Source organism: Heloderma suspectum, chromosome 4 (genome assembly GCF_057233095.1).
Source record: "Heloderma suspectum isolate Gila_16-S chromosome 4, 16-S_ref, whole genome shotgun sequence".
Lineage (NCBI taxonomy): Eukaryota > Metazoa > Chordata > Lepidosauria > Squamata > Helodermatidae > Heloderma > Heloderma suspectum.
Window position 1 is genome coordinate 87,204,953 of NC_139461.1, and position 21,252 is coordinate 87,226,204.

Below are 21,252 nucleotides of genomic sequence, written 5' to 3' on the forward strand. Positions count from 1 at the left end.
GTGGAATCCACATCTCCCAATTGTTTTATGTTGGTGCTTCAAAGATTGGGGATTACTCATGTTCATTTGTGTTGTGTACCAACTTAGCTAGAGTAGCACAGAAAGGCAACATGGCATTGGAGAAGCATTCATATTAGGGGTGAGAGGAAAAGTGGATATATAGCATACGTTAAAAAAACCAAACCCACACACAATACTGGTCTGAAGTAATACATTCAGAAAGAGAAATAAAAGAGGACTCTGAACAATGGGCGCAAAACTCTAGTATAAAACATGTCAGCAATATTCAGCCAACAGTGAAATCCTATGCATAGTTACTTCAGAAGAAAGTCCCACTGGTCTGAAATAGTTTTATTGTATCTTTTGGCTGTTTAAGTTGCATGGTGATTTTGTAGTTGTTTTAAGCCACCCTGAACAATGTTTTTACATTTGAAGGGTGCAGGATAGGTTTTCTTAAATAATAACAACATGAACTGCCTGGCCTGGGCTTTATCCCTTCACCTTTAGGTAATGATGGCTGATTTAATGAGCTTCCGTCGTGCATTAAAAACGAGGGTGTTCAGGCAGGCATTTGGGGTGGGTTAGGGTATTTTAGAAAATGTTTTTATTGTAGAATTTTATTGTTTTATTGTATGTTGTACATTGCCCAGAGTGGCTGGGTGACCAGCCAGATGGGCGATTAATAAATTAAATAATAATAAATAAAATAAAAAAATTATGTTTATAGTCATGTTAGAAGAATCACACTGCAGAAGGAAAAGGTAAGTACTCTGTATCCCAGCTGATTTCTGCCTACAGGGAAGTTTTAATTGGCATAACCTGCCTTATGGAAGAAAGGTGGGATTTCTGTGCCTTTTAAAACAAATATTGCCCTTTAAATAACCCATCTCTTCGCTTTACTGTTTTAGTTACAACTGTGGAGAGAGTAAGTACATTCCTCTCTTAATAGGCTGATCCTGGAAGTGCAGGGTGACCACTTTGAAAGAGCTGGTTCTGCTGTGTGGACTCAAAGATGCACTTTGTTCCAGGGTATAAAAGGATAGGTCTCTGCCCTGAGAAACTTACAATTTAAAATTTGAAAAGGGAAATAACTGAAGAAACAAAGGGGAGGGGAGGAGGAAAAATGGAGGTGGGGAGAAAAATTAGGGGGGGGGGGAAGAGTTTTTTCCAGGGACTTTTTCATCCTTGGAAAAAAAACAGGAAAGAAGGTTTTCTACAAAATTTTCCATTTTTTCCCCCAGGCCTTCACATCTTTAGATATGAGTAATACGGAAGCAATATGCTGTTGTTTCAGTTGCACATGTTTAGATTGAGTTATGTTATGCCATAAGAACTGGGGGCTTGCGCCAAATGCTTCACAGAAAAAGTGCCTTTTGAAGAAGAAGTTGAAAGGCATAAGAGAGGTGGATGGGAAGCAACAATGTTTTGGTGTTCTTGGCTTCTCTGTAACTTTTTTGTGCTATCACTTCATCAGCTTATTCCCAGGAACAATTGCTACATACAACTAGAGACAATTGGGGGGAGGGGGGGGGGGAGATGACTGATAGAAAAACATGAACTGACCTGAAAAGTAAAGCATATAACAAGTTGAACTTGACACAGCTTGTGAAGAGGCTGTCTCTTTGCCATCAGGGGGGAAATTCAAGGGCACCCTCTGAAGAGTCATCTCTTGTTTTGCTCATTTGTATGGTGATATCTAGGTTATTCCTCTTTGCCTTATAATGCAGTGCCCTCTTTGGCATCTGCAATAGTTCTGCAAGCTTTCATTTCGAGTCCTTTATTCAGAAAAAGGATTTTTATGTGGTTTAGACAGGTACAACCTGATTTTTCTGCTTTCAGAGGTGTAATATTTATTTACATTATTTATATATTGCCCAATAATGATAGTTCTCTGAGTGGTTTACAGTAACAATTAAAACAAAAATAAATAAGACTAAATATAAAACCTAAAAGAGAATAAGCCAGCAACAGCACAAAAACAGAATAAAAAGAGCAACAGCTAATAACATTAGTTCAAAAGATCTGAAAAGCACTAAATTATTTTAAGACTGAAAGGCCCGGGATGATTAAAAGGTCCTTTACCTGATGCCCAAAAGACCACAATGCAGGTGAGCCTTTCTGGGGAGAGCATTCGACAACCAGGATGCCACCACTAAAAAGGCCCTCTCTAGTAGCCCTCCACAGCACTTAATTTGGTGGGGCACCTGGACAAGGGACTCAGAAAGTAATCTTAGTGTCTGGGTACATATGGAAGAAAACAATTCTTCAGGCAACCTTGCCACAAACTATTCAGGACTTTAAAGGTTAATATTAGCACTTTGAATTGGGCCCTGAAATGGACTGAAAGTCAAAATGGCAAAATCCTAGTGTAAAATGATCATACTGTCCAGTTCCAATTAACAATCTTGCTGTCCTGCTTTGGAGCAACTGAAGTTTCTGGACTGTTTTCAAAGGCAGCCTTAGGTATAATGCACTATGATAATCTAAATGTGACAAGATTTCGGATAGTTCTATTTATTTATTTATTTATTTATTTATTTCATTTATATCCCGCCTTTTTGCCTCTTGCAAGGAACCCAAGGCGGCTTACATTATCCTCCTCCTCTCCATTTTATCCTCACAACAACCCTGTGAGGTAGGTTGGGCTGAGAGTCTGTGACTGGCCCAAAGTCACCCAGTGAGCTTCCATGGCTGAGTGGGGACTAGAACCTGGATCTCCCGGCTCCCAGTCCAACACTCTAGCCACTACTCCACACTGGCTCTCTATTATGCGTTGTTGGGTGAAAAAGTGTTAGGTGAAATTGTATGTTAATTGACACATACAATTTAGTACAATGCTATATGTTGTACTTTTATTACATTTTTATCCTGTCCTTCTTCCAGAACTCAGGGCATCAGCACCTGTATTCAGGAAAAATCTCCCATCATTTTATCCTGCCAACAACCTTGTGAGGTATGACAAGCGAGGAGATAGTGTCTGACCAAAGGTCAGCCAGTAAGTGTAATGGCTAAGTGGGAGTTTGACCTCCAGGTGTGTTGGACTGCAACTCCCATCATTCCCAGCCCATGCTGGGTAGGAATGATAGGAGTTACAGTCCAACACATCCAGAGGACACCAGGTGGGGGAAGATCACACTCTGATCACACTGCCAGACTGGTTCTGTAATACGATTGCAGTGTGTATATCTTTCTCTCTCTCTCACACACACACACATAATGCAATTGAGTTTATTATCTTGAGTTAGTAAGTTAGGACCTGAAGTAAACATTGAATCTGACAAGCTTAATCAGTCCTTCATGTGGCAATGTCTTTTACTTACCTCCTAAGTATACTTTCAGTTCCCACTGATTTCAGTGGGAGAGACTGTAAGCACGTGCTTAACTCTCCCATGGAACTCAGTGGGTATCTACAGTGTAATCCTATTCATGTCTACTCAGAATTAACCTCCATTGTGTTCAATGGGACTTGCACACTTGTGTTCAATGGGACTTGCACATTCCACGGAACCTGCCCTGGAACGGAAGTTAGGGGTTTCATACATCCCTAGAATTAACGCCCATTATGCTGAATGAGGCTTGCCTTTGAATGCCCACATGAGAACTTACAGATTCCCCCTCAATTGAAATGGCACACGCTAAAGCCTAATTCCGTAAGTGCATTAAGTGCGATCTCGAGGCTCCGATTCATTGCCTTAGGACGTATGTTCTTCACAGCTTGGTTATAGATATCCTGCAGGTTACACTGGGGGTTGGTTTCTGTCTTTATGTTTACTGCTCTCTTTCCCACAACAAACACATTAGTGTCTCCTCAGAAGTAACTCCCATTGTGGTCAATGAGGTCCTGTGGGCTAAAATGGGGGCTGGTTTACGTCTTTGTGTTCTCCCCCCTCCCCTTTCCCAGCACAAACATATGTGTGTCTACTTGGAAGTAACTCCCATTGTGCTCAATGAGACTTGCTCCTGAAATGCAGGTACCTCTGGACTTTCAGGGGAGGAGAGGGGGGAAACCTCTGTTATTGGTTGAGCAGGCCCTGCCAGTCTGATTATGTACACTCCAACCCCCACCCCCACCAGGAAGTATGTTCTGTGAAGCGATTTTTGCTGCTGCAGAGAATCTGCTTGTGGAGCCCTGCGCACAGCAAAGCTGATTCCTATTAAAAAAAAATCTGGTACTCCTCCATTCGCTTCTCCTTCCATTGTCATGGAAACACAGCCTTAGTAGTTTTTTTGCTTCTATTCCGGATTATTTCTCAAATGTGTCATAAAACAGGACGTGCATATACATCAGAGAATTTTGCCATAACACAATTCATTTCATATTTACATTTTCTTTAAATCATTTTTTATGTAAATAACTATTGTTGTCTTGACATACGTTTCTCTCTTGCAATCCAGAGGGCTACTTTAGGTTGACCCTTTGGATTTTGTGCATACCGAATTAGGATTTTTGAAGTCTGTGTGTGTGTTTGTGTTTATATTTGTTGAAACTGCAAAGTCCATAACCTATCACAAATCGCTTGTGAAACTCAGGAGACATTTCAGAAGCATTTTGCCATGTGGCATCCACTAGTTGTGCAGTTGTTTAAGTCCTGGCCTTCAAGTTTATAATGTGCTAAATCCTACATGATTCTTAAACCTTTATACTGTCTTCACTTTATTTTTGTGCACAAGTGATCCATTTCATCAACAGCTTGACACTGTAAATCACTTTTAGCTGCTATAGTGCCAAACGTGTTTTCTGCTATAGCAACAGTGACACAGCCATCTATCTGTGTTCAGGTTTTTTAAAGAAACAAAACAAAACATGCACCGGTTGCTGCACAAAATACAAGTGCAAAGTAGCTAATGATTAGGTTCTGGGATTGTCCAGTAGTCCTTAGGTTGTCATATTAACAGTTGCTGTGCTTGGGTAAGTTTTGAGAGTCTCCAATCCTGGCATGGTAGCCTCAGTCATACGCTGAATCTGGGACCCTTAAGCCAGACCATGTGAGCTACTATGGCAATGCCGCAGTTCAGAATCAGGACCTCGGCATGAAAGTTTAAAACTTAGGGCAGTATCCTATACTGACCCCGCACTAGCAGAACAGACTGCGCGCACAAAAGGAACAAGCAGTTCCTGAAACAATTGGAAATTAGCAGCAATGCTAATTTTCAGAATGGGGCAGGTCAGCAGTGCTCCCAGAAGGAAATAATTGTTTCTGCTCATTTCCATGCTTATTTCAGGAGCCTCTAGTTCCTATTGCACCAGTGGTTCGTTCCGCTAGTGCAACAGAACTAGTGCAAGTGCAGTGGCAGCATAGGATACTGCTCAGTGCGTGTAGATTTATTATCACTACAAATGTGTGTTTTTTATTGATATTTCTGAAGTTACCCATGAGATAAAAAAGACAATACTATTTGTGTTCCAAACACAGCTGAGAACTAGCAAGTGTTGCATTATTTGATAAAGCTCCTACCCATTGGAAGAGCAATGCAGATAATTTGTTTTGAGACTCCCTACTGAGTAAGGCAAAAGAGCAGCTGTTGCATGTAGATCTGTGTTTAAAGGGGGATGTTCAACATGAAGAATAAATTGGGCGGAAAGGATCAATATGAAAAAGCATAATTCCAGAAATGCACTTTGTGGTAAATGCATAATCATGCATAGTATCTGTTAGATGAAAATATTAACATTATTACACTGAAATAGTAATCTCACTGGAGGTGAAATTATTTGGAAAACATTTATATGCTTAAAAGCTGTAACTTACATCTGAGCTGAGCAAAAGATTTCTCTGTCAGGATGATGGGAAAATTGTAGATGTAGGAACTATCTCAGTGATTTTTTTAAAATACATTTTCTGACAATCGTTTATTTTGAGTGCTGTGCTAACATATTGTCATGCAAGTCTACTTCTTTTTGGAGATGCAACTGTAATTAGGGGTGCCTGGAAAGTGTTTGAAGAACAGCTATTCTAGGGAAATTTAGACAGATTCACATGTGCAACCATGTATAACAGTGTTATACAGTGTTTTTAAGTCTGAGGGCTGAATTGGCTCTGGGCAAGCACATCTGGCCTCACATGCCAGCAGTAGGTGGGGCTACCCCACTGCCAGCATGCAGTCCACAGCATGTTTGTCCAGAGACACATACATGTACGTACATGTCCATTCTCTCTCTCTCTCTCTCTCTCTCTCTCTCTCACATGCACACACACACGCACACACACATATACATGATTCATAAGTGGCCACCCTAAACATGTGTCAGGTCCCTTGGTTCTCTCTGTGGGCGATCACACACTCCAAAGCACCAGGCTTCGGGCTCACTACTTTATTAGTTAGCTACCAGGTTCCTTACAAATGCAAATCCTTGGAGTCTGTCAGACTACAAAGGAAAGCAGTAGGGATGTTGGAGAATTTCTCCACGAATCTCCGGGAGGCCGAATGCTAATGCATTCGGCCCCCCGAAATTGGTGGAGAAATGGTCTGCCCCCCTGCCCCCGGGATGGGACTTACCTTTGTCGAATGTCTCTGGTGGTGGCGGCTCCCGGCAGCGGTTCGGTGACGGTTCGGCGGCAGTGGCCGGTCTTCCGACCGGCTGCCGCCGCTGCCATTTCCAAGTAAAACAACAACAACAACAACAAACGTGATAGGCTACGTAAAGAATTATGTAGCCTGTCAACGGCTAGATTTTCAAAAAACACCGTGACAGGCTACGTAAATGTTTACGTAGCCTATCACGGCTGACTTTGGGGGGAAAAAAAAGCGCATACGCAAATGGCAGCGCCCTTATTTTCGCCATAGTCTACGTAAATGTTTACGTAGACTACACGTGCCCAAATAAGGAATGCAAATGGCGGCGCTCATGAGTGCCGCCATTTGCGTACGCGCTTCCCCCCCCCCCCAAGTCAGCCGTGATAGGCTACGTAAACATTTACGTAGCCTATCACAGCTGACTGCAGGGACGCAAACGGCGGCGGCTATGGCCGCCGCTATTTGCGTCCCGGCAGGAGACGAGATTCGCGGCCGGAGGGACGGGGCGCCTCCCCCCCGCCCAGAATTTCAGGGGAAGGGACGGAGCACCTCCCCCCCACCGCGAAGCAAGCTGCGGGACCAGGTAAGGGACTTTTGTCCATCCCTAGAAAACAGCCACTCCACATAATTACGAATATCAGTAGAGGAGCCAAGTGGGGGAATCAGAGACGTTGCCAGCAGTTTGAACAAGAACTTGCCAGCCAGAATAACTTAGGGGGGATCCCCTCCCTTACAGTTGTGCCCCCCACGTAAGCTATCACACATAGCCAACGAGGTGGAACGTCTGAGCTCCGCCTCTAACTTTTCCCATTTCGCTCTGAGCCAGACTCTAGCATACCTCAGGTTACACCCCGCACTCTCCTCCTCCTTCGTGATCAGGGTTCTCACGGGGGAGGAATGGGGAGAGCCTTCAGGTTGAGCCATCTGCAATCCAAGTTCCTGAGAAGAACACCTATCCATAGCTGAGCTCACTCGGGAGGAAACCTCCACCAGTTCTGGCTGTTCCCAATCCGAATCTGAGCTGCTATCTCCACACGCTCAGAATCATTCCTGACAACATGTGGGAAGCCTCAAACCTCCAAGTTGTTTGTCCGTGCCTTCAGGATATACAAGTTGAAAAATATCATTAACAACATGACTAGAATGTACTGTATCCATATTGGACTTCGTTAAAGTATCTAAGTTGGAAAAGATGCGAGTGTCAGGGTGGAAACTGAGCCCAGAGAGCCTCAGAGCAGTTCGGATTCTGAGGAGGAACAGCAATCCGTGGGAGAGGAGCCAGCTCATCCCTCACAGGCTCAGCACCTGGCAGAGATTCCTCCTGCCATCATTCCTGAGATAGTGACCCCGGTAGTGAGGGAGTGCAGGAGGGAGGCTTCTTAGATGCTCGATGCAGACACAAAGAGCGACGAGCGATGGAGGGCATGGAAAGGAGGCGTAGCGCCCGTCTGGCGCGCAAGCAACGGCCGCCTCCCATGGACCCAAGGGAAAAGGGAAGGATCTCTCCCTAGCCCATAAGTTCTGGGTCTTCAAGTGACTCTCTTTCAAATAGGGATCAACTGCCTACTTGAAGCTTAGGCCACTCTGCTGTTCCTTGCTTTAGTCTCTGGTGATTAGCATCTGAAAGAGTCATTAAGTTGTAAAAGGATTAAAGCTTTGAAAAGATATCCTTTTGTCTGTGTCTTGAGTTGGCTATTGGAATCTATTGAGAGAGGCTGCCAAGGCGCTCCTGACAGCAAGTAACTTTATCTGCAAAATGTACAGCAAATTGGTCACAGCAAGGCTTTGAGTGTTCCGACTCTTACATACCAGAGCCTACACCAAGAAGACTCTTCACCATCCGAAAGAGTTCTGCTAGACAGTGACCGGGTTTGCATGATCACTGCAGCTTGTTGTGGCTTATTTAAGCCGTGGTGAGCCACAGTGCCTACAGGTGCCATCGTCAATATTCAAGCCACGTTTTGTTTTGCCATCTGAACCAAGGGACCATGAGTAATGTGAGGGTGAAACAACCCTCTCAGAACCCATAGCCTGTTTTAGGGTTATGTGAAGGTTAAAAGTAAACAGCCAGTCCCCAGTTTCGGATGACACAACAAACCATGATCACAGCTTGAATATTCAAAATGACTACTGGGACGCATCACTTAAATAAGTCACGGTGGGCTGTTTGATCATGTGAACCAATCCAATGTTGAATAGGTGCAATGGTGGCAGAAAAGTATGATTTCTTCACCACCATCATTGCCGCATACTAAGACTGAATGTGTTTGGTTATGTTTCTTACAAGTCTTCCACCGTTTGCATTCTAATCTAGCAGTTTATGTGTCATGGGAAGACTTCAGCTTTAGCTCTCAAAAACATATAAAACTGCATATTCTAGGTGCACAACAAGGACACCTATCTAAAATATACATGCACACGCTCTCACACACACAAAGCAAGCCTAGGAAAAGCGAAGGAATGGCAAAGACAATTATTATAGGAGCAAAGATTTAATTTTTATTATGTAGGAGCTTAATAAACTTTGACTTCTGAAGGATTTTGATGCATACATGTGTAGCTTGTAATGAGCACCTTGTGACTGTCAGGATGATTGATATGTTCTGACAAAAATATATATATATATATCTCTTGCACACTATATGTCTGCCTGCATTGTAGGAACAGAAGCTGCACAGTATAGGCCTTACAGGAGTCTGCATCTTCAGATTGTATGTTGGGGATCACTTGTTTGAAACCATCCCCACATTAGGAATATGGAAATCTTTAAAACTTTGTCCTTGATTAATTCTGCATTTCCACTATTACCTATCGAATTCTAATGCTTAACATCCTTGGTTTTCTAAGAGTGCAATCCTAAGCATATTAGACAGAAAAAAGTCCTACAACTCCCAGCATTCCCCAGCCAGCAAGAACTACTCTAGCATAAACTAGAGTAATTCTTGATAAACATAATGTTTCCAAACTAAGCCATCTTTAATGACAAGTGCTCTTTTAAGATGACCTATGATTACAACCCACGGTTTTGCTGTCATTTAAGCTAGAGGGGACATGTGTTACTGTCTTGCTCAATTGATGGGATTGGATGGATGACTGAGTGATGAGACCACGGGCTGGGTCTTTAGCTTGTCATCTTGTCTGTAATTCAGAATGACAGCATGCATGCATGGCCAGTATATTTCTTCCATCGTCCTTATGCTTTAAGACAGAGCTCCCTGTGTGCCTTGATACTCTACATATATTAATAGGGATTAGCAGAAACTACATGTACAAAACATTTCCTCATTAACATTAAAGCATTGGCAAGTTTTTAGTACGCCTCATTTCTTGGTGGATGCTCTCCTGTTCTGCCATGACTTAAAAACTAATGTTGATTGTGAACAAGGAAATTGAGTAGATTGCCCCTGTGGGATGTACCTGCTGAATGTCAGTACATTATGTATGCCCTTTCCTATTTCTCTTGCCTAGTCTCTGCCCCTCCTTTTTTAAAAGTTTTCCATGATTAAAGCTCCCACAATTTCTGGGACTTGTGGTGATATGAGTGGTAATTGATGAAACCTGGGAATGTTTCCACCAGCGACTTACTCTAAGCTGGCTGCGTGTTGCGGTCATTAGGGATACATGACGACGTGGCCATCCAGCAGCCACCCCGGAGCTTCTCAGAGAAAAATTGGATTTCCTGAGACTGCTTAAAGTCCAATTCTTTTCCTCAAGTCCCGTTCTCCCCAGTATAGTTGCTGTGTGGCCAACCCCCACGTTGACATTGGGTATGCTAGCCCTGCCCAGGGGTGTGCCTTTCACCATGACCCCGGTCAAGGGGTGTTTCGTCCCATTGTGCTGAATGAGGTTTGCCCTCTGAATGTCCACAGAAGTTACAGAGATCCCCCTCAGTTGACATGGCACAGTGTTATCTTGAGGCTCCAATTCTCTTTTGTTTGGTTTATTGCCTTAGGAAGAAACTACTTCAACCCTTCATGAAGGGTTCCCTTCATTATAGAGATCTTGTGGGTTAAAATGGGGGCTGGTTTCTGTCTTTGTGCTTCTTGCTCTCTTTCCCACAACAAACCCATTAATGTCTCCTCAGAGTAACTCCCATTGCAGTCAACGAGGCTTGCCCTCTGAATGCCCACAGAATTTACAGAGATCCCCCTCAATTGACATGGCACAGTTTGAAGCCCAATTCCCTAGTTGCAGTAAAGCTCAATATCAAGGCTCCAATTCTCCTTTGTTTGGTTTATTGCATTAGGAAGAAACTACTTCCACCCTTTGTTATAGAGATCCTATGAGTTAAAATGGGGGCTGTTTTTCATCTTTGTGTTCGCCCCCTTTCCCAGCATAAGCATATGTGTGTCTACTCGGAAGTAACTCCCATTGTGCTCAATGAGGTTTGCTCCTGAAATGCAGGTGCATTTGCACTTTCGGGAAAGGAGAAAGGAGGGAAGCCTCTCTTATTGGTTGAGCAGCCCCTGCTAGTCAGATGATGTTCACTCCAACCCCCACCCTTACCAAGAAGTATATTCTGTGAAGTGATTTTTACTGCTGCGGAGAACCCACTCATGGAGCCCTGCTCACATCAAAGCTGATTCCTGTTAAAAAATCCGGTACTCCTCTATTAGCTTCTCCTTCCATTGTTGTGGGAACGCAACCATGATCTAGCCAGCTGGGAGTAAGCAATTCAAAGCACCTTCATAGATTGGCTTTGCAAGTTGAGCTCATCTGCTATTTCTCTGCGTGTGGGTTAATTAAGTGAATTGGTACAATTATTTTGTGTCTCTCATTTTGGTGTGTGAAAGGCTTTTGGAAAAATGTGGAAATCACCTGATTCTGATAGAGAACAAAACATCTAAATGAATCTTGGGTGTTAATTAGAATATTAACAATTCAAAAATACTTTTTTCATCTCTCCAAAAGATTACCTTTTCTTTTCAGTAGTATTTTTTTTCTTTTTAGTGCAAGCAAATACTCCTTATTTTTTAATTATTTAATTTTTATAATATTGAGTATCATGTCCCTATAGCCATATCTTATATGTACCAGTCTATTTAAAATTTCATTCTTCCTAATGTGGATGGATCAAGATGCATTAGAACTCATGTAAAGGAAAATTATAGTATTAATTCTGCCAAGTTTATACTGCATATAGAAAAAAACAAAGCATTTGTTTTGAAATTTAAAAAAAAACCTCACTTAAACTCTTTTCTAAACTCACTTAAACCATTTAATAGCAACTTTTCCTTTAACACTGTGGTGAAAAGGAACACTTGAAATATTCCATAGACAAAGCATTCTGTTCCAATATATTTAGATATTTATTAATTTTTATCTTATTTTTCTGATCCATAATGTGTGTCTCCCCCACACACCCCTTCTTTCCTCCTGTTCACAGATTTTCCTTCCCTTCTTGCCATTGGTCTTAGAGATGATCTACTTGTTAAGTTTATTATGTGAATGTGTTGAACTTTCACACCAGCACTACGCATAGAATTCTGTATAGAAGACTGCAAATAAATAAAAGGGGTTCTAGTGGCTTGTTGCTATTTATCACTTTGTGTTTAAAGTTGTGATTCTTAAGGCTAAACTAGATGTGGGGTGGGAGATTCATACATGATTAGAGCAGTTTATATCAATCCCAAAGTGCCATTTTCCCAGCCTTCAAAGCTCAAGCAAATCAGCCAACAAACTGCAAGAATTCCTAATCTTGTTTGCCCGTACCATTGTTCAGCTTACCCTGTAGGAAGCCAAATTTTAACAGACAATGGCTTCTATACATACAGTTGCATTCCCCCTCATGCCTGTGTGGGTGTGTTGTGGGGGTGAGGGTGTATTCTTGCAGTTCAGAGGAAGCGGCATGGAAACTCGAGGCATGCCTTGCTTTTTTGCAGGAGAGCAACTAGATAAGCAGTGAGCTGGCTCTGGCCAGTTGTCCCTGATACTTGGACCAAGGGTCGTTGTCATCCATTTTGAGACCAGGGTGGGAAATGAATCCCTGGTTCTTGCCTTGGTAGATAGGTGCCCACACTGAAGGGGTGGTGGTTGAGTTCGTTGCAGCTAAGACTTTTATTCATACATTGTGGCCCATATTTGATCCCCTGTCCTGTATCCATGACTTCCATCAGGGTGTGGGGACAAATACCTTTGGTGTGCTTTCCTCTTTTAAAAAGCAAACAAGCATTCACACATTCCTTAATTTGCAATGTCCAACAAAGGCATTGCTCTGAAGCTTGAGTAATGTTGGTTCCTTACCACCTTCTAGTTATAAAGCAAAGGTGGGGAATCTTATTTTGTTTGAGTGTTGCAGCCCCTTGGGGTAATCTGTGGGCTGCATGCTGATGGTGGGCAGAGCTGAAGCCAGCAGTGGGTGGGACCAGGGGCAAAAATGTTTTTTTTTATCTCTCTCTCTGCCACTCCCTTTTCTCTCTGTTCCTCAGCAGCCTGCTAGGAGGGGAGAAATGGAGTTTGGAAGTATTTTCATGAGAATGGCTTAAACTGAAATGTATTAAAAGCAAATCAATTACGAATAACTGTGAACTCCAGTTATTACAAGCATTTAACTGATAGCCATACATTCAAACATTCTTTACATCTTAATCAGTTGAACTTTCTTGGGGTGTGGGGAGAAGCTTAAGCAGCCTTCCCCAAGCCGGTGCCCTCCAGATGTGTTGGACTACAACTCCCACAATCCCCAGGCAGCAATGGCTATGCTGATGGTGAATGATGGGAGTTGTCATCCAATCCATCTGGAGTGTGCCAAGCTGGGGGAAACCACCTTTAGTTAATACTTGGATATGATCCCCAATGACTTAATGTATTTTCTGCTAGTGTGTTACTCTGTGTTTCAAATAAGAAATGTATTGTGTAGAATGAATGTTTGAATGGGTCAGGGGATTTGGCTTTCCTTTTTTTTCTGATTCAAATTGGTTCCTAATGGAAATTTGCCAACTTGCATGGAAACTAAGCAAATCTGTTTACAGAACACTCTGCCTCTTAATATAATGAAACCAACCAGAAGGAGGAAAGGCTGCACAGCATCAAATAAAGAGCTATTTTAATGGAGCCATGACATTTTGCTGAATTTTTCTTTTGTATTAGTTTCCTGCCTGTTAGCAATTTCAGCGTAAGAATGTCTTGCTGGACTTCTGGGAGTGTGGACAAAAAGACATGGCTAAACTACCATACTAGGTCATCTCCATAATTTCTGTCTAGAACTGTCTAGATACTACGAAAGTATCCTTTCTTAGGAGAAATAAGTGTAGGATGGATGACAATAACCCCTCACACAAAGTATTGTGAGTGTTGCCTGCCACATACACAAAGGTTTGTTTTTCTAGAGGACAAAATGACCTCCAGAGGGAGCTATCTGACTAAGTGGCCCTGCTAATGAACCTTGTTCCTATAAATGGCCCTACAGTGGCAAAAATTAGCAACTTTGGCTCTATAGCTGACCGGTAGCTGTGATATGTGCAACTTTAGTATGGCCACTTGGGGATGACAGCAAGAGGGTTCTCCAGTGGCAGCACTGAAGGATGCATTGTGTGCAGGTAGTCCCCGCTGGCAGAATATTCAATAATAATTTATTCAATAATAAATTCACACATTTTGTGTATATATTAACTACTAAACATGACAACAAACATTAGTACTTTGATGTGAAATTCTTCTATGCTAGCCCAAAGTGTACCTATCCAAAGATCATAAATAAATTGACAACATGTACAATATTGGGTTAAGAATCAGACTTCAAAATAAATCACTCCAGAAACTTTGCCCAATTGCAGATTATTTTGGACTTTTGTGCAGTCAAGATGTTGGCGGAAATTCCTTCATCAAAAAAATAAGATGACATTCATGTAACTTCAGCATCAGGTCTGAAAGGCTCCTAAACAAGGCAGATTCATGACAAATTATAACTGGCAACACTGACTGTACTTGCAATATTTTATTCATTACATTTGAGGTGTTTTTTGCTTTTATATTGTAAAAAGAAATTCCATGCTATTTATGGAACTATTTTTCCAAAAATGCAGTAGTTCTTACTGTACAGACACATCAGCAAGAGACTGTTTTTTGTGACTGAAAGTTTTAAAATAGCATGAATGATTTCTTCCTGTATTCCTTATCAGAAATTGTATTTTGGTTGTATGTGCACAACTACTACCCCAGGTCTTCATGAGCGTAGAACTTTTATTTTGACTGTTTTCTATGCCCTGTTTTTGTTAGTTTCCATCCTTTAAAGATAAACAGAGGCACCGTCATGGTGAAATAACTTCAAGGGGGAGGATCCATATTTACTATTTCACAAGGCATGAAAGCATGTTCATATTTAGCTGGAGGATGAAAATTGGTGCATACCACATCCCTAATTGACCTTTTAAAAGATCTATTTTATTATTGGCAGATTTTTTCAAAACCATGAGAAAAATGGAATCTCTGTATGTGACGTTTATCTGTGAGGAAGTCCTCAACCCATTGGTTTGCATGGGGCTTTTCTAGGGGTGGATAAATAATTCTTGGAGCATTGGCCCCAAACTCTTACACCTGCTGATAGCAATTGCCTTTTATCTTCTTAAGTACTATAACATTTATATAAACATGTAAAAGAATCAGTCCTAAAATGACATGCCTTGAATTGCTAATAAGCTGAACTTAGTTAGTAGATTAGTGAATAAATGTGATATAGTTCCAACTTCCTACGTGCTGATAAAATAAAAATTAATGTTCAGGGAAGGGAGGTCTGGAGGAAATGCTTGGATCCAGCTCATGGCATTGTCAGTTTACCCCTGGGTAGGAGAGGGGATGTGGCCAATGTGTGTGTACATTCCTGGATTGTTTAAATTGTGGTGCAATAAAGACAGTTCTGCAAGCATCCAGGAGAAAATGGCATTTTCATGTTTTGAAGTTAAAGACGCAATCCTATGCATGTTCAGACAGAAAAAAGTCCTAAAATTCACAGGATTCCACAGCCAGTAGTGCTGGCTGGGGAGTGCTGGGAGTTGGTCTTTTTTTTTGTCTAATCATACATAAGATTGCAAATCTTAAAGCTCTTTGGGATAGAAAGAAGACAGCTTTTCTCCTCGTGACATGAAATGACGAGATGTCATTTCTGCAGTACAGCCTTCCCCAACCTGGTGCCTCCCAGATGTGTTGGATTACAACTCCCAGCATTCCCTAGCCAGCAATTGGGGAAAGCTGCTGTGCTGTAGCAGTCCCAGGGTTCAAGGTGTTTTACAAATACGTTTAATTACTCTACGTGGGAGCTGCCCGTAAAGACTGTTCAGAAACTGCAGCTTATGCAAAATGCAGCAGCCAGATTAGTAACTGGGACCAGAAGGTCTGAGCATATAAGACCAATCCTGGCCCACTTGCATTGGCTGCCTGTATGTTTCCAAGCCCGATTCAAGGTGCTGGTTTTAACCTATAAAGCCTTACATGGTTTGGGACTGCAATACCTAATGAAAAGCCTCTCCCAACCTGAACATACCTGGACACTATGATCAACATCTCAGGCCTTCCTCTGAGTGCCACCTCCAAGGAAGGTGGCTTGGAAGGTGGCAACAAGGGAGAGGGCCTTCTCAGTGGTGCCCTCCCTCTGGAATTAGCTCCCCACTGAAGCTCGCCTAGCACCAACACTGTCATCTTTTTGGCACCAGGTAAAGACCGCCCTCTACTCCCAGGCATTTAATGGCATATGATGAGGCATCTATGTCTGCTGATTTGAACAGATCAATTAGGGAAAATATTTTCTACTTAAATGGTTTTTACCTGCTTATATTGTTTTACTTCTTTGTGTTAAAATTTTTTAGACTCTTTTTATCACATTATTTTTGTAATGCTGGTGTATTTTTTATGAATTGTTGTAAGCTGCCCAGAGAGCTTCAGCTATGGGACAGTATAGAAATGAAGTAAGTTGTTATTGTAGCAACAAATATAAAATTGTTTAGACTTGTGATTTGACCAAGGCTGACCAGTATCCATCAGACAGGCTTCAGTGGGCTTTCAGACTGGGATACTCACAGTGCTAACACTAGGTTTGATGGTTACAGTTATTATTTGCAATGGCTGCTGGTCAAAATGGGAATCAACAGCTGTGTCAAGATTCGTCAGCTAGTTGTATTAGGGTTCTGTGTACATTCCAGAGTATTGTGAGGGCTGCCTGTAAAGGTCTGACCCTCCCACTCCTCCTTAGCCTTCTCAGGTTGTGTGAACACTGTGATCTGGAAGTAAAGTACATGCAGTACATGAAGGCTTCTGTGCCAACATGCAAGTGATGACAATCTCCTTGGAATTAGTAGTGTACTTGTCCTTGACAAGCTCAAAACTCGCACAATCTTACCTGGTTTAGCCAGAGAAACAGTGAGAAGGGGTTCTTGGTGTGAGGAGTCAACTCTAGCCAGGACCAACCTTGTTTGTCCACTTGAAGCACCAAATTAGGTGATGGTCCCTAAACTGAGTTGCACACAGCATAATCCTGGTTGCTAAAACAATGCTTATCTGTCTGTGCCACTCATACCACTTTGGCATAAATTCCCATTTCTCTCCATTCTCTCCCTCAATTCTCCTGCTGTGTGTTTTGAATTCTCTGCATTGTCACTGCTCATTTACAAAGGAGCTTCTTCAGCAGCAACCCTTTAGAAGTCCCATCCCTTCTGGTCTCACAGAGCACTGCTCTTATATCTTAGAGAGTAGTTGTACCCTTTACTGTGTATTCATCCAAAGTGCTTTGAGAGAGGTCATCACCTGCTTGAGATGATAAGGTTATCACCTCCCTCCAGTTGACTTGCTTCATGTTATATCAACAAAGAGTCTTGTGGCATGTTAATTCTAAAAATGTATTATGGCATAAGCTTTTGTGGACTACAGCCCACCATCAGATACATGAAGCATTATCCTGAGCTCCATGTGTGCGTGTTTGTCTGTGTGTATATATTTGTGCGCACATGCGCATGTGCGCGCACACACACACAGATAGTGGGCATGGGATGGGGAATGGCAAACAGTGAGATCAGTGGGAACTGAAATGCAAATACAGTGCAGATAGTGTCAATTACCTTATTTACAATGGCCATACATAAAACAGTTTTTGGATGATAACACAGACTTCTTTCCACTAGAGAGCTGATATACGCCAGCATTGCACTCTGTCCAAGGAGCTCTGTGTAATTGAAGTCTGAAGTGCAAGTCTCAGGAGCAGGATGAGGTCCACAGGAAGACAAGGAAAGAGGTAAAGGACTGAAACTGGGTAAGGAGACTAATCAGAGTGACAAGTACTAGAAGAATGAGGCCAGGTGAAGCCAGTGGTGTAGTGAATGGGAACACATCATTGGGACTTTTTTTAGTGCAGGACTGCTGACATCATTGGCCACAGTGCCAGGGACATTGATGAACCCTGTTTGTTTATTTTACATCTTTCCACCAAAAGATGGCAAGGTGGCCCCTTGCTCTGGCAAATGAATGAAGTGATAATGAGCCTTTCAGGTGTTATTTTTGACAGATTAGTACAGAGGAAGTCAGAGAATGTGGAAAATAATCTAGCAGAGGCTAGAGACTTCTTCCCTTTTCTTTGATGGAGTTCCTACTTCACTGTAGCGGTTTAAACTAATTTAAACATAAGCTGGCTGAAGATCTTTTGTTCAAGCGTAATATGTTTTACAACTTAACCCTTTACAGTCAGAAGTAATCACCGCTGAATTCAGTGGAGCTTAACTATACATATGACTGCAGTCATGCCCTGCAAGCATAATTGTGAGCTTTTATTAGTGGTTTATTTGTCACCTCATTTTGACATTTTGACTAATATAACTTTGCTTGTCACAGTACTGTAGTGATAAGCAAAACTGAAGGTTGAATACAAACTTGGTCATGCTTGGGGTAGACTAGGGGTGTACGAAACACCAGTCCGCCGGGGGGGTCTGCAGGGGGGAGGCGATCTGTCCTTCCCCCCGGAATCCTTCCTGGCTGGCTCCGCTTCACAGCAAGTCCGCAGAGCCGCCGGCTGGGCCCGTCCGCAGCTGGACTTCCGGTCGCTGCCACGCAAATGGCATCCGGCATAGCCTATCTTTACATAGCCTATCATGGCAAAAGGCAGGGACACAAATGGCATAGCGGATGCTATTTGCGTCCCTGCTCTTTGCCGTGATAGGCTATGTAAAGATTTACGTAGCCTATCACGGCAAAAGGCAGGGACGCAAATGGCATAGCAGATGCTATTTGCATCCCTGCTCTTTGCTGTGATAGGCTACGTAAATCTTTACGTAGCCTATCACGGCAAAGAGCAGGGACGCAGATAGCATCTGCTATGCCATTTGTGTCCCTGCCTTTTGCTGTGATAGGCTACGTAAAGATAGGCTATGCCACTACGGCGGATGCCATTTGCGTCTGAAGACAGGCAGCAGTGGCTGGCAGTGGCTGGACAGCGGCAGGTAGGATCCGGACAGCGTGGATTCCCCTGAGTGGCGGAGGTGAGTCTTTCGTTCCGCCGCAGACTCCAGGGGGCTGGATTCTTAGAATCCGGCCTCATTGGAGTCCGTGGTGGAATTATCCGCCATCCCTAGGGTAGACCCAGTGGAATCAATAGGACTTAAGTTAGCCATGACTAACTTGTCCTATTGATTTTAATGAGTCTTTTCTAAGCATGACTAAGTGTGGATCCAACCAACCCAATGCCTGCTCAACCTTTCCATGACATGCAGCTATTAAAATGAATGGAAGATGGTCCCATTGGGAATCCTTCAATTTCTGAGCATGCGTAAAACTTTGTTTGCTGTGCTACAGTACATCTGTGGTGACATGGTAACTCTAGGTGGCTGCCCATGTGTAGGCACATCTGATTCTCTTCTCAGAGAGAGAACTATCCAGGCCATGTACAACCAAAGTGGGAGAAACCTAGGGTGCTTCCAGATGGACAGCTGCTAGTGCTACCAATAACAAGATGTAGTGCAGCTATTTTCTTCTGTAAGAGTTTTCCTGCGATAAGAAAAAAGGTGGAAGAAACGGTGGGAAAACATGGTAGGGCTACAAGTGGAAGATGATGTGATGGGACTCCCCCATGACATTCCATGAGTGCGGCAGAACATTATAAAAGTCTCGTCTGGAAGCACCCTTATCCTAAAGACAGGGGTTGCAGTCCTTGGCTTGGAATCAGATTTATGCTAGATTAATTGCACTGGTGGAAGTGGATTTCTCCACCCTCTCCTTCCCACAGCAGCCCCTCCAGCCCTCTGAAAATGCTACACAGAGAGTCAGAAGACACTGCTGAATGGGGGAAGCTGTGGTGTCTGGGGGAGGGGAGGATCCCCCAAAATCAGATAGAGAACTTTCCACAAGCAGAGACCTTCCTCTCTCAAAAGGTCCCTTCCTCTCATGGAAGACAGAACTTGGATCCAACCGCATCTATCTTGTTGCAAACAAGAAAGATCCCTCAAAAATAAAACATTTAAACAGAGTGTGATGTGTGGATTTGCTAGGCTTGAGTTCATGTGGTTGATTTCCGTCGTCGTCGTCGTCGTCGTCATCATCATTGCGACTAGACAATATTCACCCTGTTTTTATTTTTGACTGCTATTTTCATATGTAAATAAATGATCCATTAGAAAATACTGTTTCATTGTGTTCAATGAGAAGAGGTTGACGGCATTTTACAAAACCTCAGGCTACTGTCCTGTAGAAGCAGTTTCATAATATTGTTGCGGTTGTTCCTCTTTGGAAAGACCAACTGCCCTCAAATTTAAACTGGTCTCCTGTATTGTAACATGTTGTATTAACAGCAGATTCATTTATTTCCTAATTAACAAAAAAGTGTGCTTTTTATTTAAGCCATCTGGCTGGAGAGCATGTTGTTTAACTGCTTGCTTTTACAGATTGGAGCTACACAGGGAAAAAAGATGTCTCGGCTCTTGTTTTGGCTTGTGTCTGGGTTAATGTCGTAGGTGCATTAACGTGCATGCTTGTCACTGCAGCCTTCATTCCTCATTGACTGTAAAAAACAAAAAAAGTGAGCTCAGATATTTCTTTTTATTAACCAAATGGGTTTAGTATTGACAGTCTGCTTCATGCCACTCAATCAATTACAATTCAGACCTGCCATTCTCTCTTCACATCAACAAAATAATCCAGACAGAGCCAAGCTCTTTAAATGACCCTCCCTTGTAGGGGCTTGCCAAGGATTTTAAAATAGACCAGTGATTGTCTCTTGGCACATCTTAGAGACATAGTACTTGTGTGGGTTCTTTGCTATAACATAGGAGGTCTGCTGCTTTTTTTGGATCCTTTTCCTGATTACCTCTCTGTCCTACCCTTCTGTTTTGGACTTCACATGTAGCTTTCTCTGGCTTTACGCAGCTCTGCTCTAGCACCTCTGCATCACACCCACAAATGGAACTCTAGCTGGTACCTGACTTTTCTGTTCTCTGTGCAATGTTCCCTTTTCACCATAGGGAAACTGCAGGCACCCCTACCATATAATTGGACTATAAAATAATTATACTTTTCAACTTACATGCTGTTCTGCTTTCCCTTAATACCCAAAATTAAGACCCCGGATGTGTTTGAACACATTCATCTAAAAGAATGATCTCCTAGCCTCTAATAATGTCGTTTATAGAGTCTTCTACTCCTGACCTAAAGGAATATATGAAAAAGAATATAGAAAAGATGCTACCTCATCTTTCAGGCCAGTCTTCACCCAGGGCATGAACCTTGATAAGGTCATGCAAGTGGATAACTTCCATAACTAAAATAGTA

The 21,252-nt window shown here is 42.5% G+C and overlaps 1 protein-coding gene across 4 annotated transcripts in view; it reads left to right on the plus strand.

Moving 5' to 3' along the window:
• Positions 1-21,252, plus strand: part of LDLRAD4 (low density lipoprotein receptor class A domain containing 4) — a 439,787-nt gene that overhangs the window by 40,774 nt on the left and 377,761 nt on the right. For 2 of the 4 annotated variants that reach the window (XM_084849937.1, XM_084849938.1), the window contains exon 2: positions 17,625-17,734. The exons of 1 other annotated variant lie outside the window; for it this stretch is intronic. The gene's annotated coding sequence lies outside the window, so the exon portion shown is untranslated. Of the gene's footprint in view, positions 1-17,624; positions 17,753-21,252 lie in introns of those variants that run through there. One more of the 4 variants, XM_084849939.1, reaches the window with a different exon arrangement.